Source organism: Xiphophorus couchianus, chromosome 8 (genome assembly GCF_001444195.1).
Source record: "Xiphophorus couchianus chromosome 8, X_couchianus-1.0, whole genome shotgun sequence".
Classification (NCBI taxonomy): Eukaryota; Metazoa; Chordata; class Actinopteri; order Cyprinodontiformes; family Poeciliidae; genus Xiphophorus; species Xiphophorus couchianus.
Window position 1 is genome coordinate 22,884,055 of NC_040235.1, and position 23,964 is coordinate 22,908,018.

Below are 23,964 nucleotides of genomic sequence, written 5' to 3' on the forward strand. Positions count from 1 at the left end.
CACAAACCAGCACAAACGTAGCCGAGTTGATTGACACCAATTTTGTCTAATTTGAAGAAGGTGGGGGGGCCAACTTCACTCAGGTCCAGAACCACTTAAGAAAATTCAACACTATTAGATCCCTTTCATGGCAGTCTGGGCTTGTTTGTTTTTTTAACACTGATATGTTTTAGTTTATCTTCATGTCCCACCTGCTGCTCTGAACAGTCGTTGCTACACACAATTTCCCTTCAAGGGATTTTTTTTTTTTTTAAACATTCTGCAAAAAGCAATTTATCAACTCCAAACACAAACATGCTTGTCATTTGTATCATCTTCTGCAGTGCAAGTGAAGACAGCAGCTGTCAGTGCAGGCCTAATGCTCTTAACTGTCCCGTCAGTTCTGCCATTTCCTTTTTTTTCTTTTGTGACAAACCTTGCTGTCAGTGTTTTGAGACAAATGTCTCGGCCTTTTGTTCGGAGACTAGTTCAGAATAATAACTGCAGGCGGCTCAGGAGTTCAGCTCGTCTGTGTTTGTTTAAAAGTGAATCGAAGCTGAGCTCTGCAACGCAACACTTGCTTCCTCTGGTATTCTGACGGTTCATATTTGATGGATGAGGGATGAGCTTCAGGTGTTGGAAGTCAGAAAGGCCTAACCAGGTTCAAATCAGGACTCTCCGCTCCACACAGCACTCAGATCGGGAAAAGCACATGCTGGTTAGATGAAAATATCACTTTAAATCCAAATCTGTTGGCGTTCTGCATCATTTTGAACTTAACTGCAATGAAGGCAAGTCTGAGAAATCCTAACATTTGAATATCTTCTTTTTCTTCTCCCAGCAGCTTACAAACATTACCGGCGTCAACTGGACTCCACAAATTTTATTTACTCGTCTGAATACTTACGTTCACTAAAGATGTGTAGATGTGGCATTTGAAATGCGTCTTCTTCTCAGGAGCTTGTGCGAGTTGGAGTCTCTCCTGATTGGCTGCAGCAGAGCCACACACCTGCAGCTCATTGGATCATCAGCCCAGGGAGGATTTAAGGAGCTGCAAGGCCTCCACTCTCTGCTGGATGATTACGCAAACATGGTAGCCTCTGGTCTGTGTATGACTCTTCTGAGAAATGCTAGGATTTATGTGACTCGCCTGTGTTTGTTTGTTTTTTTAGCTCCACCGTCTCTGTTTGGTTCACTTTTCTCTCTCTGATTCTCAGCGGTCCTCTCATGTTTTCGAGCCCTAACCAGAACTGTGTGCTCACCTGCAGCCGGTTCCTATACTCCCTTCCTCCCTCTGAGAAGCCTGCAAGGTACTATAAGCCCATTTAACCTGCAACATCAGATTTTTTTTCCCGTTAATCTGCCTCTCCTCCTGCAGATGAACCTCAGACCTGAACCGAGGAGAGCTTCTGCAATATTCTTACCTTTTTGTACATATTTAAAATAAATGCTTAAACTCACCTCTGTTTCTGTGTGATTCTGCATGTGGGTCAGACTTCCTCCCAACATGGTGCTTGTTCTTTAGGCCCTTCCCTCACAGGTCCCACCTTATGGTTACTGGACGGCAGTCAGCATTAGTGAGGGCCTTAATTTGAGTCCAGGATTTGCTTGTGTTTTCACGGACAACATGCAAGATCCTCCGACTAGACGCAGGTGACGTTTTGTTTGGCTCTAACTTCACCAATGTAAGTGAAATTTTCCAGCATTTACAACAGTGGCATGGCGCAAATTATGACTTAAAAGAAATTTAACACATAAAGCTTTGAACTTGGGCCTTTGTCTCTTAAAGAAATTCCTTTCTGAAACTCTACCTTTAAGAAGTTATATCGCTCTAACGGTTTTTTTTGTTTGTTTTACCAGTGTTCCACTGAGAAGTGGCTCATATGAGCTCAGCAGCTCCACTAGGTGTTTGCTAATTGCTGTTGGCTAGTCTGAAGGAGTTTTGGGGGGAGGGCAACTGCAACCCCAAGGAGGAACTTTGTTCTCTAAGGTGGCGCTAGCTCCACCCAGGTGTTTTGCACAGCTGCATGGTTGCCATGGGAGATCAAAAGATTTCTTAAACACGCATGAAGGAATCAAGGCAACAGTCCAGCTATGTTTTTGAAGAGAATACCAGGATGTAAAGCTGTAATTTCAACCTTTTTTCTTTTCTGGTTTCAACTTTGTTAGGAACTGTCTGCATAAAAAAAAAAAACATTAATAATTTGTTTCCTGACTTGAGATTCTGATGAATCTCCATTTTTGAATCTCTCTTACAGAGACAATTTTTGGAAAGTGACCAGGCAGTAAGGAAATACTCCTGCTGACTTTGCCAGTTATGCAAGGTACCATTGATCCTCTCTCGGTAATTGCTGGATACCCTGCAAATGAATCACGCAATACTTCAACTCTATTGTAAATTCACAAATGAACTGGCTGTGTTCATCTAACTCCCATTCCCCACACGGAAATCCACAGTACGTTTTTCATATGAAGACTGTGACAAGACTTACTTCCATATTTGTTAAATTTTTTACATTCATTCATAATGATTTATACAGCTAGTACTCTATACATGGGCCTGAATTATTCCCGCTACAGAGCTGCTTGAACGAACGAGTGTAATGTTTGAGACTCTAATCCTTCGTGCTCCAGCCTCTTGTATGGAGGCTTAAGATAGTTTTGATCTCTGTTGAGTAGCTAACTGCTCCGTCTGCAGATCCAGCCCGAACGGCGGTCCAGTCAGCTGCAGGATCCTCCCGCTCCCAGAGAGCGAACATCCCGAACAGAACGGAGGCTCAGCTGAGTGGAGCCAGGTAAGCAAACGGAGGAGAAAAGGTTCCTGTGCTGAAAACCAGGGTTCTGATAAGCAGATCAACGATTATTTCCTCTAAAAAGTAATCAATGAGAAAAAGAAAACCTTCATATGGTTTCCAAAACAAAACATTTGTCATCAGGTTTTTTAATATTAAAGGAAGAAAACTCTTTAATATTAAAAGAGTTTATATATAACTTATTGAGTGAGGTACATGTACTATTCATTATACATCGAGATTGAATCCAGACCAGCACGGCTGAATTATGAAACATGGTTCTGATCCCCCCCAAAGCTCAAACGCATGACTTGTTAATGAAGCGAGTCCGTTGTGAATCCACTACGTTTTATAACAATTCTGAGATTCAAAGTTATGCCGGCAATAGTTTTGTTAACAGATGGACGTTTCATCTGATGCTGGATCAACAGGGAAATGCAAACTTCAGGCAGAATAAAGGCATCCCACTCATTTTAAATGCTGTCGATTGTTTTGGGGTGGCCGTAAATAACCCAGTGGTGGAGTCCTTCAGTGTGGAAGGCCAAAAGCTGCATTAAACACTGCAGACCACACCATGGGCATGATCAATGCATTGCAACCATGAATAAAACAGCAACTGCAGCTGTATTCTTGTACGTTTGGTTAAAAAAGGAAGAAAAAAAGTTTAAGCATTTGGGAATTCTTATTACGTGGATTTCTTCCTCTGCAGTTTTCAGTGTTTGGAAAGAGGACAAAAAATAATTACGGACACAAAGAACGTTGTGTTTTGTGCCACAAAGCGTAGCATTGGTTTGTTGTTCGACAACTTCTTCCTGCATTGCAGACGTACCGTGTTCTGCCCCTGATTCCTGAGAGCTTATGCAACCTGTCTGGAGGTTCAAAGCCTCCTTTGTCTGCCGGGCGTTTCAGTCGAGGTTACTAATGGTCATGGTTCTCATTTTCACGTGTACAGTCAACATCAGAATTAATGGTGTCGCACAAAACCCTTACACTCGCTTGTAAGAGGGGGGAAAAATCTCCACGAAGTCTGATCACCGTAGTTTATCGACGAGCTGAATTGTGACAAGAAAACTGAAAAATGACGAGGCCGAAATGATCCCACGTTTTGTTGACTTCCAAAACAAATTAATTAGCACAACGCACTTTTCACACTGCTTCCGAGTAACAAATCAACACTGAAACTTGTGTAAGGAACTTTGGTTATCAGGGTCACTGACACTTGGACACTTGCACTACTCCAACACTTTTGGTAAGAAGCAAATTCGTACAGTACAGCCGATGAAAGAGAAAGGAGTCTGAATCTGAGGACAGTAGATGCTTATTGTGAGGTTGGCGGCTACGCCGACTATTTAAAACATTTCAGTGTTCAGTACCATTGCATGATTAACTATACAGGGCCTTGTATTAATTTACCTTAAACTTTTTCACATTTTGCCACATTAATGTGACAAATATTTGTGTATTTCACTGGGTTCCCTTTTTATAAAAGTTCAACTCAAAATGGTGCATATTTGTGATGTGTGTGTGTTTAGGGGGATGACGGGGAAAAAATTTGAGAAACGCTCCATGATTTGGATCTAATCTACCTGAATCAGTTCTTTCTACAACTGCATCTTTTCTCTGCGGTTACAGTTGCATGTTGTTTTGGGTGCTGCAGACCGATGATTTGCCCATTCTTTACAAAACGGCTCCAGCTCAGTCAGACCAGACGAGGCCTGGTCTGTCTGGGCGGAGCGTCGTTTTCCTGCTGGAAGATGAGCCTTTCTGCCCCGGTAAGTCTAACGCAGGTTCCAACAGGTTCCCATCTATCTTGTCATCAACTCCTCTGAACAAGGAGTCGATGAAGGGATGGGTTACGTTTCTGTTTTATGATCAAACACAACTACAAGAGCAATTAGTGGGAAGAGACTGTAAAATGCCATGCAGAAGAGGTTCTTTCAGCTAATCGTCATTTTGTGGTCGGGCTTCAAATTCGTGGAATACGCTACCATTGGAGCTAAAATGTTACATCATTTGGGAAATGACTTATTCAGTGGTTGCGTCATCAAAACTGTACTCATGTTTTGAATAATTTTTCAATGAACCAATGATTACTTAAGGATGTGACTTTTAATTTTTATTGACGTCTTCTGTAAATGATGCAATCCATTGGAATCTGTCAAGAATCACAGGTCATGTATGTTTTTATGCATGTCCATTGTATTTTTATTTTGTTTTTTTTTTTTAAATCCCTTCCATCAACCTGCCACTACAGATGAAAATTTGGATAAATCAAGCATACTTGCGTGATGCATCCATGTTTAGCATGCATTGTTCCCTTTATGAAATAAATAAAATCCAAAACTCAAATTCAAAGGATTCTCCATGTGCAGCGTCGTATTTAACACACAGCTTTTGTCATTTCGGTCTCAGCTCAGCGCCCCCTTGTGGCAAACTTGGCACAGTTCTTGCTATTCGTTCGAAAAGGTCAGACATGTGGACAGCGGGCCAAATAGTTGTCATGTCAACAGTCCCACCTGAGGTGTGGACTTCTGCAGCTCCTCCAGCATCGCCATGGGAGTCTTATCTGCGGACATTTAGTTTTGTACTTTCCAAATCTGGAACAAGCTTAGAAAACACTATTGACTTAGCAACCCAGAACAACTGGAGCCAACATTTAGTTTTACACCTAGTTAATCCAGAACAAACTTAAGATCCAGAGATCGTAGTTTCATAGTTCATAGACTATGAAGTGCTTATTCTTATTAAACACGTGGGACCAATATTCAGCTTTATTCTTACTAAGCACCGACCCAGAACAAGAATCAAACACGGAGACACAGAAACTCCTGCGAGTTTATAAATTGTGGAGCACTTGTTCTTCACCTTACTAATCGAGAACAAACTTTAGATCTAGAGAATGTCCCATGAGTTTAAATTGTGTAGTACTTTTGTCTTTTTTTTCTAGTACCTCCTTCTAATTCATGTAAAGCACTTTGAACTGCCTTATTGCTGAAAATGTCTTATATAATTAAGATTCCCTTGATTGACACCTTTCTAATGTCTGTTTGTTGCTAATGCCGTTGTCTCGTCCCTAACAGGAGGAGAGAGCGCTGCAGCAGATTGAGAGGGAGGTGCGCATGCAGGAGAGGGAGCCTACAAACTGCTGGCCGCCTGCTCCCAGAGAGATCAGGCCCTGGAGGCCCCCAAGAGCCTGCTGACCTGCAACGCCCGCATCCTGGCTCTGCTCGGCCAGCTGCAGAGGATGAGGAGAGCACAGATCTTAGGGAGGAGAGAGAGGGACACGGGTCGGTAGAAGCACAGGGTTTGAGCGTGTGCATGTTTTCACTGGAAGGTAATTGCTCAGGGAGACGCATGTAAATGAGGAACTTAAAAAGTATTTTTTTTCTTTCTTTTCTTCGTTAAAAAGCGAACCGAAGAAGTAATTTTTGCGAGAAAATGCGGGGCCTGTGCCAGCAGACAAGATGTCAGGCAAGGTTACTTGGAGATGTATGAGCTGTGTTTACATTACACAATGAATAGATCCAGAATTTCCATTTCTAAGTTGTATCTTCAGGTGCGAGAATCGTGAACATGCAACCGATGTGTCAATACTGCTTAAGGGAATTGCTTCTCGATTTTAGAACAGACAAAAAAACCCGTTTTGCTTCTTTTATTTTCCATATTTCCTGGACGTGGACGGCTGACTACTGGTTATTTTGACAGCAGGATATCTAAAGATGCAGTGCCATGTACTGGGTCACTTTCAGGTAACAAAATGTCTTTTGTACAAATTGTACTTAGCTGCTTGTTGCAACAAACTTTTTTTTTTTTTTGCATCTCTGACTTATTAATTTGCACTCTGCAGACCTGCGAATCCCCCTCATGTGGAAAGACTGAGTACTTCAAAAACAAAGGATGGCAGAGATGAGGGCAAAAAACCCCCAAAACTTCATAGCCATAGAGTGATCAAATGTAAGTTTCGTGCAGCTGGTAGCACTGTCGCCTTACTCTGGCTTCCTCCCACAGTTCTAAAACATTAATGCATAAATTAAAATGTGTCCAGATTTGTCAGATTAAAAAAAGTACTCACCTTTTTATTAAATTAGTTTTGTTGTTGTTCTGATGTAATATTTTCATTTTAGATGTCACGTTTTCACATCAGTGGAAAAACGATCCTGTTTAATAAAAATAGTTGCATCTTTGTTTCGCTTTGTAATAGTTTTTAAAAATAATTCATTGAACTTGTCTAAATGTCTCAGGGACAAATTGTAGGTGACTAAAAAAGTGTCTCAAAACCCAGATTAATATTATTATTATTATTATTATTATTATTATTATCCATCCATCCATTTTCTAACACCCTTGTCCCTAGTGGGGTCAGGAGGTGCTGGTGTCTATCTCCAGCTAACGTTCCGGGCGAGAGGCAGGTTCACCCTGGACAGGTCGCCAGTCTGGCGCAGGGCAACACAGAGACACACAGGACAAACAACCATGCACACACACACTCACATCTGGGGAGAATTTAGAGAGACCAATTAACCTGACAGTCATGTTGTTGGACTGTGGGGGGAAGCTGGAGAACCCTGAGAGAACCCACGCATGCACAGGGAGAACATGCAAACTCTGTGTAGAAAGATCCCCGGCCGGGATTCGAACCCAGGACCTTCTTGCTGCAAGGCAACAGTGCTACCAGCAGCCCAGCGACGAGGCGGGTCCGGGCTTCTCGCTCCGCGTCGAGATCTACAGGTGCTGCGAGTCCAAGGATTTCCCTCTGGCGGCCCCGGCTCTCTGGAGAATGATCTTCCTGGGAGGCTCGTTCAGCAACTGTTGGGATGCCCGGAAAAAGATCCGGGCCGCGTTTGAGTCTGCGTCCTGCGTGCGGCTCCGTCTGCCCGAGGCCTGGACATGTTTCACCTCCTTCTGCACTGTGGGCGCGGCCCTTAGAACACGTTTAATTATTATGATTTTATTTTTTAAAGAAACTCTGATTGTATGAATTTCTTTGCATTCATAGGGGCCCAAAGTATAACCTGTTGGCCCAGACAACACTGACTATTGAACATGTCAGAGAGGGTTTCAAGACGCATGATTTAACACTTTCAGCAACTGGTAATTTCCTGTTGTTTCCCTCTTATTGTATTTTTTTAAGTATGATTTAGGCTTTTTTTTTTTTTCCAGAGGATAGTCCATTCCATTCTGGTTGCCTCGGTACGGAAACATGTGCTGCTGCTTAGTCGCCCAGCCTTTATGCATGACTCGGCCAGCGAAGAGGTGTCAATTTAAGATCAAGGTGAATACATATTGTAACATTTCTTTTTGCCACCAATCACAACAACTCCCTTTGATTCCGATTTACTTGAGTGTGTCTTTGTTTCTTTATTGCTCTCACTCAGCTTGAGGACGACGCAGGTCATTGGGGAAACTTCTACTGTGTCCTCGCAGGCCAAAGTCTTCTCTGCTGTCTGCTGTGGAGAAGAACTGGAGTCGGAGGACGAGCCTCTGCTTGTGATCCCCGTCACAAAGGTTTGGGTTTGAAATATGCAAAGTCAGAATGAGGTCAATGCAAAGATGCAGACATGTTGCTTCTTGGGTCGGTTGCAGTCGCAGGACAAACCTATTAGAGTAGTGAGTAAAAACACGGAACAAAGCTGTTTTGAGAGTTTCACGGTTTAAATCCGGGTTATTTCTCCCCACTCTCGGTCAGATATCACACTAATCTATTTGGTTATTTAATAATGTAGTTTAATAAAGAGGATTTGTCAAAGATCAGAGTATGGAATGAATTCACTCAAATGCAGCTGCAGATGCACACTTAAAACAGCAAAAGTGTTTTTATGTTGCAGCTTCCTACACACTTATAAGATCATCTTATAAGTGTGTATAAGAATTCATGTTGTAGCCATCGATAAATGGATCGTCTTCACAGTAATGTCATTCCCCACTGAAATTCACACCTTTAGAGTATTTATTGCGTGTTGTGGTAAGAAGAAACATCGTCTGGTGTCACAATTATTTTCCTATTTAACAACCATAACTGAAGCATTCCTTTCAAATATACACTTTAATTTTTAAGTTATCTGCGACTTCCTGCTAGGCTGGTGATGTCAAGCAGATTGCCCAATTCTCTCACCGACTCTTAAATAAATAAATAAGTAAACAAACGGAGAGAAAAACGGACGACACACTGAAGTAGATCAGAGGTTTGTTGAGCTGTGAGTCAGGAAGTGGCTGCGACAAAATATCTGCATGTCAAGCCCTGCTTATGAAAAAAAATAAAATAAAATAAAATAGACGGCTGTGACAAACGGTGTTGGATGAGGAGCCGAGATTTTTCTTACCAAGCAGAGGGAGGTGAAATAAAAATCTCAGATCAGCCACAAGAGCTTTAATTGTGTTTTTTCTTTCTTTTTTTTGTGGGGGGAGGTGAGGAATTAGAATTTCTTAGACTTCTACACATTTTTACTGCGGGTGGCAACGAGTGTTGCCCTTCTCTGCTTTTGACAAGTTCAGGAAGTGGGGTTGAAACGGCTACTCTTCTGCAAGTCCATTTAAGTTAACATATTCATATTATTTACACAAAGTCCATGAACATGGAAGGATCCGCATGTCATTAAGGGGAAACAAAAATATTGAGAGATTGCTCTGTTTGCAATTATTTGGAATTATTTTTAGGCATTTTATTCTAACTCCAATTCATTCAAGTGCAGCAGGTGGTAAAGAGGTGCATCTGTGTAAAGAGGGAGCGTGTGGCCGAAGGAGGTCGATGCCCTTTATATCGAAATGTGTGTATATATGAGGCAACTTCTTTAATTTAGGCAAAATGGACCAAAAAAAAAAGAGATTTTGTTTTTACTTTGAGTCAGTTAAAAGACCAAAAGTCTCGTTTGAAATTGCTCTGATGTAGGAACATGATCACCATCCAACGTTTTGTCGCATACAGTCCACAGGGCGGCAAGAAACGCGTTGAGAATAGAAGCAAAGTAAGTGCAGAACGTTTGACGAGAAGCGTGACGTTAGCCGTGAACTCGTCACCCTACACTGTGCCGAACAGGCTGTAGCGCAGCAGAGGGAAACGGGGAGGCAGCGGCCTGTCGACGAGGAGAAGGCAGAGTAGCTCTTTGTGTTCATTCAGATTATCTGTCATGCCATTCTGTCGCCGACATAATAGCAAATATGTGAATGACATGTTTTTCACAGGATACATAGTGTTGCTTTCAAGAGATGAACATAAGTGTGGTGTGAAAACGTTTTTCATTTAGTTGCCTGATCGTTTTGTAAAGTAATATTTGTCCAATAGTCGTGCACAAACATATTTTTAGAAAATATGAAAGTTAAACCCCCCCTTTTACTTTCTTTAAACATTCATGGCTGAGGTCTATTAGCGTCTTGGGTTAATTGTGAGCGGTGTAGTTGATTATTAAAAATGAATGCTCAAAAATAGGACTTGACTAATTGCACCCAGTGACATGTTCATCAAAACGCTGATCTACACAGGAACTGAGCCGTCTGTTTTTTTTATTTTGTTTTTTTTAGCTGCTTTCATTTATTTATTTTTTAAAAAACATTTTTGATTTGTAAAGAAATGAAGTTGTTTACCTCAAACTACTCACCTGTTGCACAGTTGAGAAAAACCAGCCTGAGCTACAGTCTACTGATTTATAGCTCATCAGCTTGCGGCGTGTCATTTGAAGCTCTGCAGTTTTTCCTCAGGCACTTTTGCAGGGTGTTTGTGACAGTATAAATTTGACAGTATAACTTGTACTATAAGTATGACGGAATAACTTCTAAATTAACCACAGCGTGTTATAGGGACACCTATTTAAGTGACTAAATTTATCAATATTGCACCTGGATAATCACGCATCCATCCATCCATCCATCCATCCATTGTCTGTTCACCCTTGTCCCTAATGGGGTCGGGAGGGTTGCTGGTGCCTATCTCCAGCTACGTTCCAGGCGGGAGGCGGGGTACACCCTGGACAGGTCGCCAGTCTGTCGCAGGGCAGGATAATCACGCAGTGCAAACAATTTTTCACAAGACGAAAGGATGCAGAGCGGATCATTCGCCATTCCTCTGTAGGTGATCTAGAGAGATTGTACAGTCACCGTTCCTCCTTTAAACCCACAGTAGATTTTAGTTTCTGATAAATTATTCCTATAATGATTTGACATATGCTTTGGATCATGATGTGGTTAAAGCCCCAATGATAACCCAATATTGGCTCACTAGCGGAGTTAAGATTTTCAATTACGATAGTGCGGCGCTTCAGTTTTGTGGATTTTTATTGTGTCGAAACACAAATATAGGTTTCCCAGTGTGTTGCAATTTCGCATGCAGAGTTGATCTTGATGAAACGTGAGCCATGTTTCCTCTAACTTTGATCGCTGACTTTTCAGACGCAAAACAGTATTTATTTCAGATGTACATATGTAACCACTGGGTTATGCCAAATTTACCAAACATCCTGGAGACCTTCCTGAGAAATACCTCGAGTTTGGACAGCATGTCTGACTGTTGTTGCCTGCGGGATGACGAGGAAAGGGGGGTGGGGAGAGAAAATAATCTCATGGTTAATCTGTACGGTTTAGGATAAGGCATTAACCAGTGACGTCAAAAAGGACCAGTTTAACCAAGAAACCTGCAGACAGACATGTGTTAAAAGAAAAAAAAAGTCCACCTGACTCTTTTCTTACATAATGACAATTTATCAAATGTTGTTCCTTGTGATACCTTTGTTTCCTCCTTTGCAGATGGATCTCTTTTTACATTTATTTTTGGTAAATGCCAGCTACCACATACCAGTGCATCAGTATAAAACAATTATGAGGAAGTGAGAGTGAAGAGGAAATGTTCTTTTAATACGGTTCATTAACTTTTTGCTTATGGATTATACACTGCATGAGGATGGGAGTTTTTGTTTTTCTTGAAGTTATTTGTACATTTTATCAATGCAATGCATTCCAATGTGCAATCATATTCAATAATCATGATGATTTTCTGCTGGGGGCTGACACAAACATGATATTTAAGATTAAAATATTACACCAGAACAATAAATAAAAAAATTTAAATACCCGCTTAAAGGTTATTTTCAAATTTAACTTTTAATCTGATCAGCGAGTGGCATATCCTGATTCCTGTAAGTTTCTCACTCTTGATTCTTGAGCGTTGGATAGAAAATAAACCTTTTATGCATCGATTGCTGTCGTGCTGAATGCGAGGCCACTCATTCAACACGGGCAATCGGATCCCTCCTCATCAATCACAGACTGGCATAACCTGCTTGCTAAGCGGAAAAGCCATTGTTAAACAGGAGGGGGGGGAAATAAAAGCTGTGTTTTGGCTCGTATTGTGTTTTGCGTCTACTTCTGATTCCATGTCAAATCTCTTTGACGTGTGTTTTTTTCGGTGTTTTGTTTTTCCATCATCGTTGTCACGTTAGATTTAACTGCAAATGTTGGAAAAAAGAAAATCCCAATGCAAAAAGGATGTTTTCTCTTAGCGCTTGAACATTAAACACCTTCCTGACGACGGATCTTGATAATGTTACACTTGAGATGAAGTTCAGACGAGCTAAGTACGTTTATCATTGCAATATTCAAAAGCCACGTGTACTCTTCCACCAAGCCAGTTCTTCCAACGTGGTAAAATGTGACCCGGCTCAGGAAACCAAAAGAAATGCCTATCGATCTTGTCCTGTCTCACGAGATGAAGAGGAAGTTCACTCGAATTTCCATTCCTGGTAAAGGATGCACCTGCAGTCCAAAGTGTTTATTTGTTACCTGAACTTTCTCCAATTCTTTCACAAAAAAGTCAAACTCGCATGTGGAGGAAGGTGCTCTGGTCAGGACAGACCAAATTCAACCAAAACTGCCCTAAAAATAATAATGATTAAAAAAAACAAGCACTGGGTAGAACATTGGTGCTGGCAGCGTCATGGTAACAGACTGGGGCCGACGCCCTTAAATGAAATCTATTTCAACACATTGAAGAGAAGTCCCTCAAACAGTAAACAGTCTACCTGTATGTGATTTAATCATAAATACAGCTGGTCTGTGAAGGGATTTATCAGAGAACCTTTGCCCTGAGCCTTAGCTGACGAGAATTTAGACTAGTCTAAATTTGGATATATATACCAAAATGTGTACGGTATTTTCCGCACTATAAGGCGCACCTAAAACCCTTCAATTTTCTCAAAAGCCGACAGTGCGCCTTATAATGCGGTGCGCCTTATAGTGCGGAAAATACGGTACATATACATATATACTATGTTATCATATTAATGTAGATGTTTATGCAGAAAACGTCTGAGAAATCTAAATTAAATATCAAGCTTACACCATTTCTGTATTTTGTCGTCGTCGTCGTCGTCCGTCCCCCCCCCCGCCCCGCCTTCAGGATACAATGCGGCCTACGCAGACCTGCCAGGCTGGAACAAGGCCCTCCAGCAACATGTCTACAACCTGAGTAAGGGAGTTATCTGAGTTATAAATCTTGTTAATTTTAAGCTATTTCCTGCTATGAAAACTTCTCGGGCTATTATTAGCAAAGTGAAAGCAGGTCGTTGGTTTCAAACCGATGCAGCGCAGGGCGTTGTCGCCGCTTGCGGGAACTGAGCAGAGGGGAATTTGGAGCGAACCGACGAGCTTTGCGGAATTCACAGGTACCGAAGCAAACGTGAACCGCAACGTTTTACTCGGTAGTTTATTTATTTATTTTAGTTTTGTCTCATTTCAAGTGACTAATAAGCAACTTTTCAGCCAGATATTAAAGGAGGTGGGTTTTAGTAAATCATTTCTCAGTATTGATAAAGTATTAGATCCACTGGCAGGTTATTTCACTTATGGGGGAAAATGTTTTATTAGAAGTGAAATAATCTCAGTTCATTTTCTTATCTATCTTATCAATAATAAAGCATTACCGACCTAAAACAAGCTCTTATTTCTTGCTGAAAAATTACTTTACAATTAGTTCAGTCTTATTTTGTACGGAGTCCTCCAGGGGTCATGGGGATTTTTTTTTCTTTTGCGTTCCCTCGCAATAATCTACTGATCAGTTATGCGGCATAATTGAATACTGTAAGCCTTTCTTACTGTGGCCGTCGTTCTTCCTGCTTTAATATAAGGTTATATGAGGATTTTCGATGTATGCTAATATCTCCTTGTGAAATATCTGACGTTTTATATGTCCTCCTCTGACAGGAGCACGCGACTTTGACACCTGGGTGGTGGGTGTGTCGATGTGGGCGTGACGTCATCAGGTATGAATGGGAAGGATACTAGTCTGCTGGCTTTGTGTGTGTGAGGAAGCGGGTGAGCGGGGCGGTCAGTCCTTGCAAAGTTTGGAGCCTGATGATCAAAATGGAATAAATCGATAATTGTGACAGAACAAAGAAAGAAGAGGTTTGGAGTTGATTGATACACGGACAGATGAGGTTAAACCAGTGCGGCTCTTTACCATCATCAGTTTGTCGTGTTTTTAATAATAAAACTTGTTTGTTATTATTAAGTCTTTGGTGCAAAACACTGATTGAAAATCGATTTATTCACTGCATGTTTATGTCTGTTAAGGCTGAGATGGAGCTGAACATGAAAACGGCCCTTTAGACAACCAGCACAACAGAGACACAATCAAAACTGTCAGACGACTTATTACACCGCAGTAATAACTCAGAAATAGTCCAGATTAGGATGTATTTTTATTTCTTTCCTACTTACGGAAAGTTTCTGTTTATATCGTAGGTTTGTGGCGCCTTTCTATCCTAAAGAAAGATATAAAACTTCAGATATTTCACAAAAAGATACTAACATTCATAGAAAAACCTCACATAACCTTATATTAAAGCATAAAGTACGGCGCCCACCGTAAAAAAGGCTTACAGTATTCAATTATGTTGCATAACTGACCAGTACAGTATTGCGAGGGAACGCAAAATACATTTGTTGCAGCATGTCCTCTTGAGGGCTCCATATTTTTAAGTTTACCAAGACTTTTGCACAAAAGAACTACTAAAAATACTTGATAAGATTTTGTGTTTCGGCTGCATGGTGCATAGTTTTCAAAAGGTTTTACGAAGAAAAGCCTGATTGGTGTTTGTTTACTTCTACAGAGTCGATACTTTGTAGAACCACCTAACACTTTTGCACATCTAGAGTCTTCTAGAGTTTTCTCCCATGAAGCAGATCACTGTTTGGACTTTTGCTAGGCCACTAACACCTTAAAACCAGTTCATTTCTCATCTGGCATCATCCTGCCAGAAGGTAAACAATTGCCCCAGTGTGAAATCTTTTAAAGTTTCTGTCTTTCTACCCTCCCAACTCGACAATGCGTCGCCGTTTCAGGGGGATGTAAAGTGTTGGTAGGTTCACTTTTAACGCTCATTGTACAAAATCTAGAAACCTACCATATTGTTTCCTTTATTGTAATGTTTTTGATTTTTCTTTGCCATTAGTAGTGATGATTAAACGTCTCCTTTATGTCAGGAGGGTTTTACTGTTTTCTGCGTTGTTTGTTCAATGAAAGCATCAAAAGCCAACAAATTTGCAACTGGTCACAGTGTGACTGGAGTCCTAAAGAAAAGTATTTCCAGTGGGAATGATCCTCCAGGGCAGCATTTGTTTGTGGGACTATTATTGCTGTGACGCAGTCTGAGCCGTAGAGTTACCTTTAAAAAAAATAAAAAAAGGCGTAACAAATAGTTCTTATCACTTTTGTCATTATTACAACAGCACCGCAAAATATTGTGCTAAAACTTTGAGTTCATATCTTCCACACCTAGAAACTGGACACTTTTCTTTTCATGTGCCAATTATGCTGTTGCCTTCATTATTTAAGGCAGGTCTAAACAATTAGGATGTTGCTGAAATGGCAAAACAAAGTCCAATAAAGACTTTGATGCATTTTTATCAACCAAAAAAGGTCTTTACTCTTAACAAAGTTGCTGAAAATGCTTCTGATTGGTTTTCCTGACTATAGCAGACTACTACTGCATTCCTCTTACAGAACATTAGACTTAGACTTTTATTAGTTGACATAAAATAAGCTGCTTTGTGGTCAGCACAAATTTGCTGAAGCCTCAAAAAAAAAAAAGAAAAGAAAAATTGCTGTTGGTAATCTGTCACTACAATGAATGATGAAAATGTAAAGACGGAACAACTGAAAAAATCACACATGTGTGTAATGGTGTGTGTGTGTTTTCACCCTCTGGGCCTCCTGACTGACATGTGGTACAGCAGGTATAACGAAAACCTGAACTTGACTAGACGTCATGATAGCATAATCACAAAAATCTGTTAATGAATACTTCTTTGTTCGTATTACGGCGTGTGTAATTGCCGACTTGGGCTGTTTCAGGTCAGAGGAAACGGTGTTGCGACGAGGTGATGGAGATTGAGGCGCCGCGGTCCAGGAAACCCAAAACGGCCAAGCAGGGATCTCTGTTTCATGAAACGGGTAACGTCTCTAAACGCACAGCGGCGCCGTTGCATTCAAGCATTTCTGAGATGCCACACCACATCTCTGATTTCAGAGGTTTTTCTTGGAGGTGTTTTTTTTTTCCTCCTCTTTCAAAACGATTAGTTAACACATTCTTTTTCAATTCAGTTAATTTCCTCTTGCTTTGTCCTTTTGTTTGAGACGTCCCTCTGAACCGATGCCAGTGCAGAAAATGAGACTTGAAAAGATGCCATGAAAGGGATCCTTGATTTAAATTGACAGCAATGCAGCGTTTTGTTTTCTGTGTGTGTGTGTGTGTGTGTGTGTTTTACGGCTGTACGGTTGTTTACGTTACTGTTATGGAGACGAGCTGAAACGGCAGTCGCTGCCATCGCCCTCAGTTTAAAGTGTTGGCAGACAAACGTCTCATCTGACAAAGAAAATATCAACATTTACAGAGCATTTCAAAACTGTTCTTACCTCTAGAAGTTAACTCTTGTGCTACAGCCACATATTTCAATATATTTCCTATTTTTTTAATGTATGGTTTTAAAGATTTTATTTGTGTGTGTGTGGTACAAAGTTTTTGTCTGCCCCTTTTACTGAAATCCTAAATGAGACTTTGCTTTACCATTTTCCTTCAGACATGAATTAAATTAAATTAAAATAACTCCAACGCTGTCTGAAGTAATCTCAGCATAAATGCAGCAGTTCTGAGAGAACTGAGCGTAGTGATGGCCGCTCCAAGACATTGACTTTGCTGTGGATAAGACACTTTGTAATTATTTTGGTGATATGATGAGGGGCATCCACAATGTAAGCCTTACTTGTGCTCAAGCTTTAACTTCCTGACTGATGTTGCTGCTATATTTCCACATAACGTTTTTCCGCATTATGCCGATTTAATTCTTGAAGTACACCAGTCCCTCCTTCACCAAAACACGATGCTGCCTCCCCGATGCTTCAAGTTCCCAGGCTTTTCATATTTTATTTAAAATATAACTATGCTAATGAAGGCCAAACAATTCATAGTTACAGTACAGAAAACGAGACTTGAAAAGATGCCATGAAAGGCATCCTCGATTTAAATTGACATATCTGTCGTTCTTCTCTCCGTGGCCTTTCAGCCCATGTAGGCACAGGATTTTGGTCTTTTACGTGTATTTGACGTGGGGGTGATGCGTACAGTTTTGTGCCAAAGTACATGAATTCCTGGTAAGCAGACCCCGACTATTTCCTGAATCATGTGAAAGCTGAACACCCACATTGTGTTTTTGCAGTGTATGCAGGTATGAACCCCATCTTACCAAGTGTTTTTGGACTAGTTTCTGGTGCAAATGTCTAAGTACGCTTGAAATAAGACAAAACTAATGTATGAACGTAACTTTTCACAGAGATGTATGTAGGTGCTCGTTTTAACGCAAATCCTTAGTAATTTTGAAAAAGTACTCGTTCCGATGGCAAATTATTTCACTTGTAACATGAGAAAAATGTCCAAGTGAATTTATCTGCCAGTGGAACAGGAACTTTTTCATCAATATTAAGGAATTATCAATTTGGAGCATGCTCCTATATTTAGCTAAAAATTACTTGTATGTTAGGTTTCTTATTCAAAGAATACTAAGATATTTGCACTAGAAGCTGGACCAAAATGTCTTGTTAAGATTTTGTTTTTGGACAGATTAATGTGACACTCAGACATCTGAAAAACGATACTAAACGGTGAACCAGACATAATTATTTTCCTGATATCTTGGATAATTTGTCTTGGATTTCCATGACGTCACACAGCGATGTAAAATGTATCCATATTTGTGCGCAAGTAACCCTAGAAAGGCATAAAACGATGAGATCAGTGGATGTAAACTTCTGAATTTTAAGAAGGTAAATAAGATTTTTTTTTTCCATTCAGGCATTTAGCAAATACGTTGGTAATGATTCAAAACCAAGAACAAGAATCGCCTGGTTTGATTTAATGTCAGTGAGAGAGAAACTGTCGTTTATATTAAATCAATTCGGTTCATTCAGAAAGCTTAATGACTGAAGAAGAAAAAAAACTATAAATCTTCAAGACGTGAAAGTCATAAATCAACTACTTTACAGGCTTTTCTATTTGACAAACTGGGACCAGAGCAAGAGGTTTTTCTTCATATAATAATCATACAGCACTGAACTTACTGCTTTGTCAGACATACTCAACAATCCAAGATTATGGTTTTGTGCAGTTGACACAAATCTTAATTTTCTGTTTCCACATTAATTTAAAATATTGATTTCTGGCTCCAACGTTTGCAGCCTCTGGCTCAAAGACTCAGTGAATTAGTTATCAGCTTTTCTTGTTTCCAATTCAGTACTAATATTTAAATACAGTTTTGTTGTTTTTTTTAGGTGCAAACTAAATGAAAGCAGCTGTTAAAATGATTTAAAACACAAGTATGGCAAAAAAAATATTGCAAAATTGTGTTGAAATTTCAGCTAAAACGTCTGAGAATATTTAATATCTGTATTTGCAACACTTTTGAATTAAGATTGTTTTTTTTACAATATGATTTTTGAATAGATTTCTCCATTATTGATAAGAAATATTAAATCTATGCAGACTTGATAGCCGCACAGATCAAGTAGAGACGAGCAGAATTTGTAAAAACCAGATTGCGCGTAACGCCAGTTCAAAAACCACTTTATTGTGGAAGACTTAAATCTTCACATCAATACACACATTGATATTTCAGCAATTGTGCCTGTTCTTTCACGCCAGAAATTCAGACTAAAAACAAAAATAAAACACACACACACACACAGAGGTTCAGTGTTTCTCACCAACAAGTTGGGGAGAAACCAGACCTTAAAGCAGACAAACGAGTCTGAGTGATTAACAGCAGAACCCATAAATGAGCCGGGACAGAATGTCAGACGCTGTCGTCAGGACCGACCGCGTTATCTCTCACACCTGCTGACAAAAACGTCAGTCATGCCGATGAAAATATATACAAGATGTTTGTGGTTAAGAGATGTTGCAGAGTTTTAATGCGACAGGGAGGAAGGGGCGGGAAGCCGGAAAAAAAACAAACAACTTCCTCATATCCAATCATCATAACTTCGCCTTGAGATGTTTACTGGCTCTGCGAGCTATACTTGAAATATTTGAGTTTGATAGTTGGATTTATTATGTCCATCTTCCTCTTCCTTTACAGTAACTCCCTCCTCTCTGAGAAAATGTCCTGCCATTCCAGATCTGTCTCGTGAAATACGAACGTTGCTGTCTTACTGCAGTGAAAGGTGTGCTTGGTTGCAGCAGTCAAACTGCTGCTTCTGTTTCTGCTCTCAGGATAAATCGCAGAAAGTTCTCTCAATGCTCAGCTGGCGTGCACAATCACTTGAGTTGCTGCGACAGCTGGACGGACACGGCTCACGCTAAACGGAGAACGTTTAAACTTTTCCCTTCTTGCACTTTCAGTAAATTTAGGAAGAAAATCGGTTCCCTAGCTAAATACCCAATGTTACATTTTGAATTTATGCAAAATGTCAGCAAAAGATGTTAAGAGATTAATTCCCAATGTGCTCGTTTCATTTCAAATTTATAAACTTGAGGTGCTTTCTCAGCTTCACGTTAATCAAATTTGTGAGCTGCTCTTTGTCCCACTTTAAAACTTAAAAGAAAATTTTCTCCTAAAAGTAGAAATTTCCACTTATCATCTGACGTTACTGAAGTCTGGAAGAGATCGTTACGCTTAGGATTTACGGGAGTCGACAGTGAACAGCCTGAGTGATTAACAACAACAAAAAACCACACAGGAGGAATCTAAACAAGATACTCTGGATTGGATTTGGATGTGGAAGGGGAATAAGTCACACCCTATTTTTAGTTTCTTCCTTGATTGGAAAATTCATTAAAAGTGATAAAGCAGGTTTTTTTTATAACCTTCTGCATGCATTGTTTCTGTTTCTCTTTTGTTGGATTTGAGGCTTTAACCACTGCAGCAGATGTAATCAGTGGTTCCACGCAGTTTGAAATCTCCACATTAGTGTTGATTCCAAGGCTGAACGGGTTTCATGAGTCCAAAGACGGCCGAAAGCAAAAAGAAAACGTATTGGCGACCCTGCAGAGCACCTAATCATACGACACGAGTCGATTGGTGCCAGTAATGCACATCGAAGGCGTGCATCTCTGGCACGTGCATTACTCTCTTTATCACATCTCAGAGATGTCTCAGAGATCGCTTTACCACATCTCAGGGATCTGGTAAAGCAAATTAAAAAAGTCACTTCAGAAGCGGCGATGTTGAACAAATGAGTAGAGAATGATCACCCAACACCAGCTTGTCCTTTCCTCATATTTCATCTGAAAATTTCCCTCCAAAGATGCAGTTTGCATTTCCTCTTGAAAAAAAAAAAAACGGACAACAAAAATAAACTTCCTTGCTGCCTACGATACATACAGTAGTTGATCAACTGCAATGCAGTGTAATGTAATCGCCTGGCATCCAGAAGAAAGTGATCCACACCGCCTAGAATTAATAATTAATTAATAATAATAACAATATATACAACTAAAATTAACTAAAGGTTGAGTGCCTTTAGTTAATTTTAGTTGTATATATTCTTATTATTATTATTGTGTGTTTGTTTATTTTATTTATTGTATACATGTGACTTTTTGCACGGGAGTTGCAATAGAAATTTCGTTGAATCCTGTTCAATGACAATAAATGCTATCTATCTGCTATCTATCTATCTAGAAAAACCAAACGTCATTCCAAAAGAAATGCAGGAGCCAAATTCACCGTATTTAGTAGCTAAATCCTCAGCTGAAGAGCCTAACTTTGCATAAATACGTATACATATTTTTAAATACTCCATAGTTGCCGTTAAATAAGCCGTACAAGTAGCTGCAGAAGGACGATCAATCATTCTACACGGTACAATCCTGTAACATGATCCACAACACAGTTTGCGTCATTTTTCTCGTAACTTGGTAAAAACACTTCCGAGAACAATCTGTTCAACATTCCAGCACCGAGCAGAATTATTCTATCTAAGATATCTAGATTTCTAAGAACTGACAAAGACTTAAATGGCCAATGGTTTGAAACGTGTCTTAGGAGCCAATTTATTATTAATCTTAAATGTAATTTGCGCTTTGCTAATGTAGTCATGCGCTTTTAACGTTTTTGACACAACCACAAATCTCTATCTGTTATGGGTATTTGGATTTTTTTTTTTTTTTTTTTTACAAATAAAAATCAGTGTCAGGCATTTGAATCTGCACACAACTATTCTTTGCTCCACTGGCAGCTGCATTTCCTTAAGGCTTTGCCTTAAAGAAATGCACAAAACAGTCCTTTTTTTCTTCTTCTTCTTCCCCAAAAGAAGAAAAAACAATTTGAATTTGCATTCACTGAATTCGAATTCAGTGAATTCACTGAATTTGATTTGATGAATTCAGAGATTTGATGAATTACATCCATGAACGTCAAACTGTCATCCAGCAAATTTCAGCACCAGACAATAATGACTTCAGGAAGCAGTTTTCAAGCGATGGTGTCATGCAAGTTGACCCTATGTGTGCTCATTTTTATACCCATAATTTTTGGACAGCAAAGTTCAATTTTACAAGACACACCCAGGCCTGGAAAAATCTTATTCAGTTTACCATTATTCTATGACGAAGAAACTCCAAAACAAAACACCAAAAAACAAATTCTCAATTTTCTGGAGTGTTTCTTGGTCCTTGTTAATTTGTTATTGATACTGTCTTTAAAAAAAAAATGGAGGCCTATGATTAAAAAAGGAAAGCAAAGGAAAAAATAAATAAATATTGAAATTAAACCAACCTAATTTAATTATTATTGAGTATTCAGTGAGTGAAGGCAGTTTGTCTGTTTTCCTGTAGCTGTGTGATTTAAAGATGCTTCATGCCAGCTCTGACCTCTCGTCATTGCAGGTGCTTGCCACGTTTTACTGCTTCCAGTTAACTTGGTTTTGTATTATATTAAGCATTTTCATTATATATATATAAAAGAATATCTATATTTAACCGTCGCTACTTAGGCTGACAATAGTCTGATTGAAGCAGCGTTCTTGGAGAACATTCTGTTCCTATTGTAAACTGTGAGACCTATTCATCAGAATGATTAGCAGGAAAGGAAAAAGTGCTGAACAGCTGCAGTCTGAATATCAGGTATTTCTTTTTATTTCAACTCTGAGCCGGCCCGTCTCCACCTTGTCGCTTCTTCGTCTCAAAGAAGGGAGCCCGTCGAAGCCAAATTGTTCGAAAATGTCAGAGGCCGTGACTCTGCGCAGTTCTGATTCAATTCAGGATGAAATGCTTTTTTAAAATTTTAACTGGAACAACTGGTGGCTTCAAGACACTCTAACAGTTGAATAAGACGAGGAACAAGTCTTTAGATAACGATCGGTTTTTCAAAGCACAACATCATCTCCATGCACAGGGAGATAACGTCACCACAAATACCCACGAGGTTACAAAACCCTAGAGGATTTTATAACACAAACCTCGCCTAGACCTTTCTGCTAGTACATACCAAAACTTTCTGGTATGTTAATTTGTTCACTAATGTTGCCAAAAAAAAAAAAGAATATATATTTAAATATTCATTTGTGCCTTCACAGAACTGGTGTATTAATACCTAGTCGGTTTACAAATGGCGTCTTCTGAAGGCAGTTTTATTTTGGGGTTTATTAACGTAAAGTGTGACCAACTAGAAATGCATGCCACACTTTTCAGAATTTCATACACCAAAATTGGAAGACATTATACAATTTTCTGTCCACTGCACGAAATCGCGCTGCTTCGTGTTGCTGAGTCACAACGAGTACCGATAAGATCCACTGAATTGTGACACGACAAACAAACAAACAGCTCAACGGACATGAATGCTTCCCCGAGCCGCAGCGGAAAGATAATTTGCCATCTTTTGTGACGATGGACAAAGCTTGACAATATTTGTGTTCTGCCATTTATAGCAATTAAGATGCCATCCCAATAAATATACAAATATTTTTATACCATGTATCGCAGCTTATTTAAGTCGTTCACAATAACGACATAAGTAGACGTTGATCAAGATGATGGACTTTTTCAGGTCAGCGCCGGCATTCCTTCACTGGTGTCACTAGGCAAGACAAACGCCTTCTGAGCTGAAACACAATGGCACTTTGTAACACAACGTAGTCGAAGTCAAAAAAATAAAACCAGACCTATAATTTAAGTTGTTACACAGGCCGGCAAACAAAAGTCGTAAGTTCAAGTCGGGAAAGAAAGACGGCTATTGTTCGACAGCTGCGAGATGTACTGAGAGAAATCCAGCCTTTGGTCACAGAGCAGGTTGTACCGCAAAGTTTGATATTTGATATATGCCAGGTGACAATGGGACACGGCAGCAAAGTTCGGCTTTTACAACAATGGCCTCTCTTTGCCTTGAATACACTCATTTCCACCAGAGTGCTTTCTGATGTGAGTCATTTCAGCAAAATAAGTTTTAAACAAGAGAGCACAAGGGCGACTTGTGTTGTCTGTATTCCTTTTAAACCTCTTTTCCCTTGTGTGTGTGTGTCCATTACATTTCTAATAGTTGTATATCTTGGCAAAGGCTTTAATGCTCTACTTGTGAGAGTAAACCTGTTGGGCCTGGCGTTGGCACTTTGAATGTCATGCTGCCAGTCAGAAAAAAAAAAAATTACAATTTGTATGTTTTGTTTGGCTTTTTATTTGGTAGCTTTGAATTTCTCTCTGACGGAAAAACAAATATCGTA

General features: G+C 39.8%; 1 pseudogene; it reads left to right on the forward strand.

Annotated features, from left to right (window-relative positions):
- The first annotated feature begins 5,827 nt into the window (after window positions 1–5,827).
- Window positions 5,828–20,688, forward strand: LOC114149930 (rhotekin-like; annotated as a pseudogene).
- The last annotated feature ends 3,276 nt before the right edge of the window (window positions 20,689–23,964 follow it).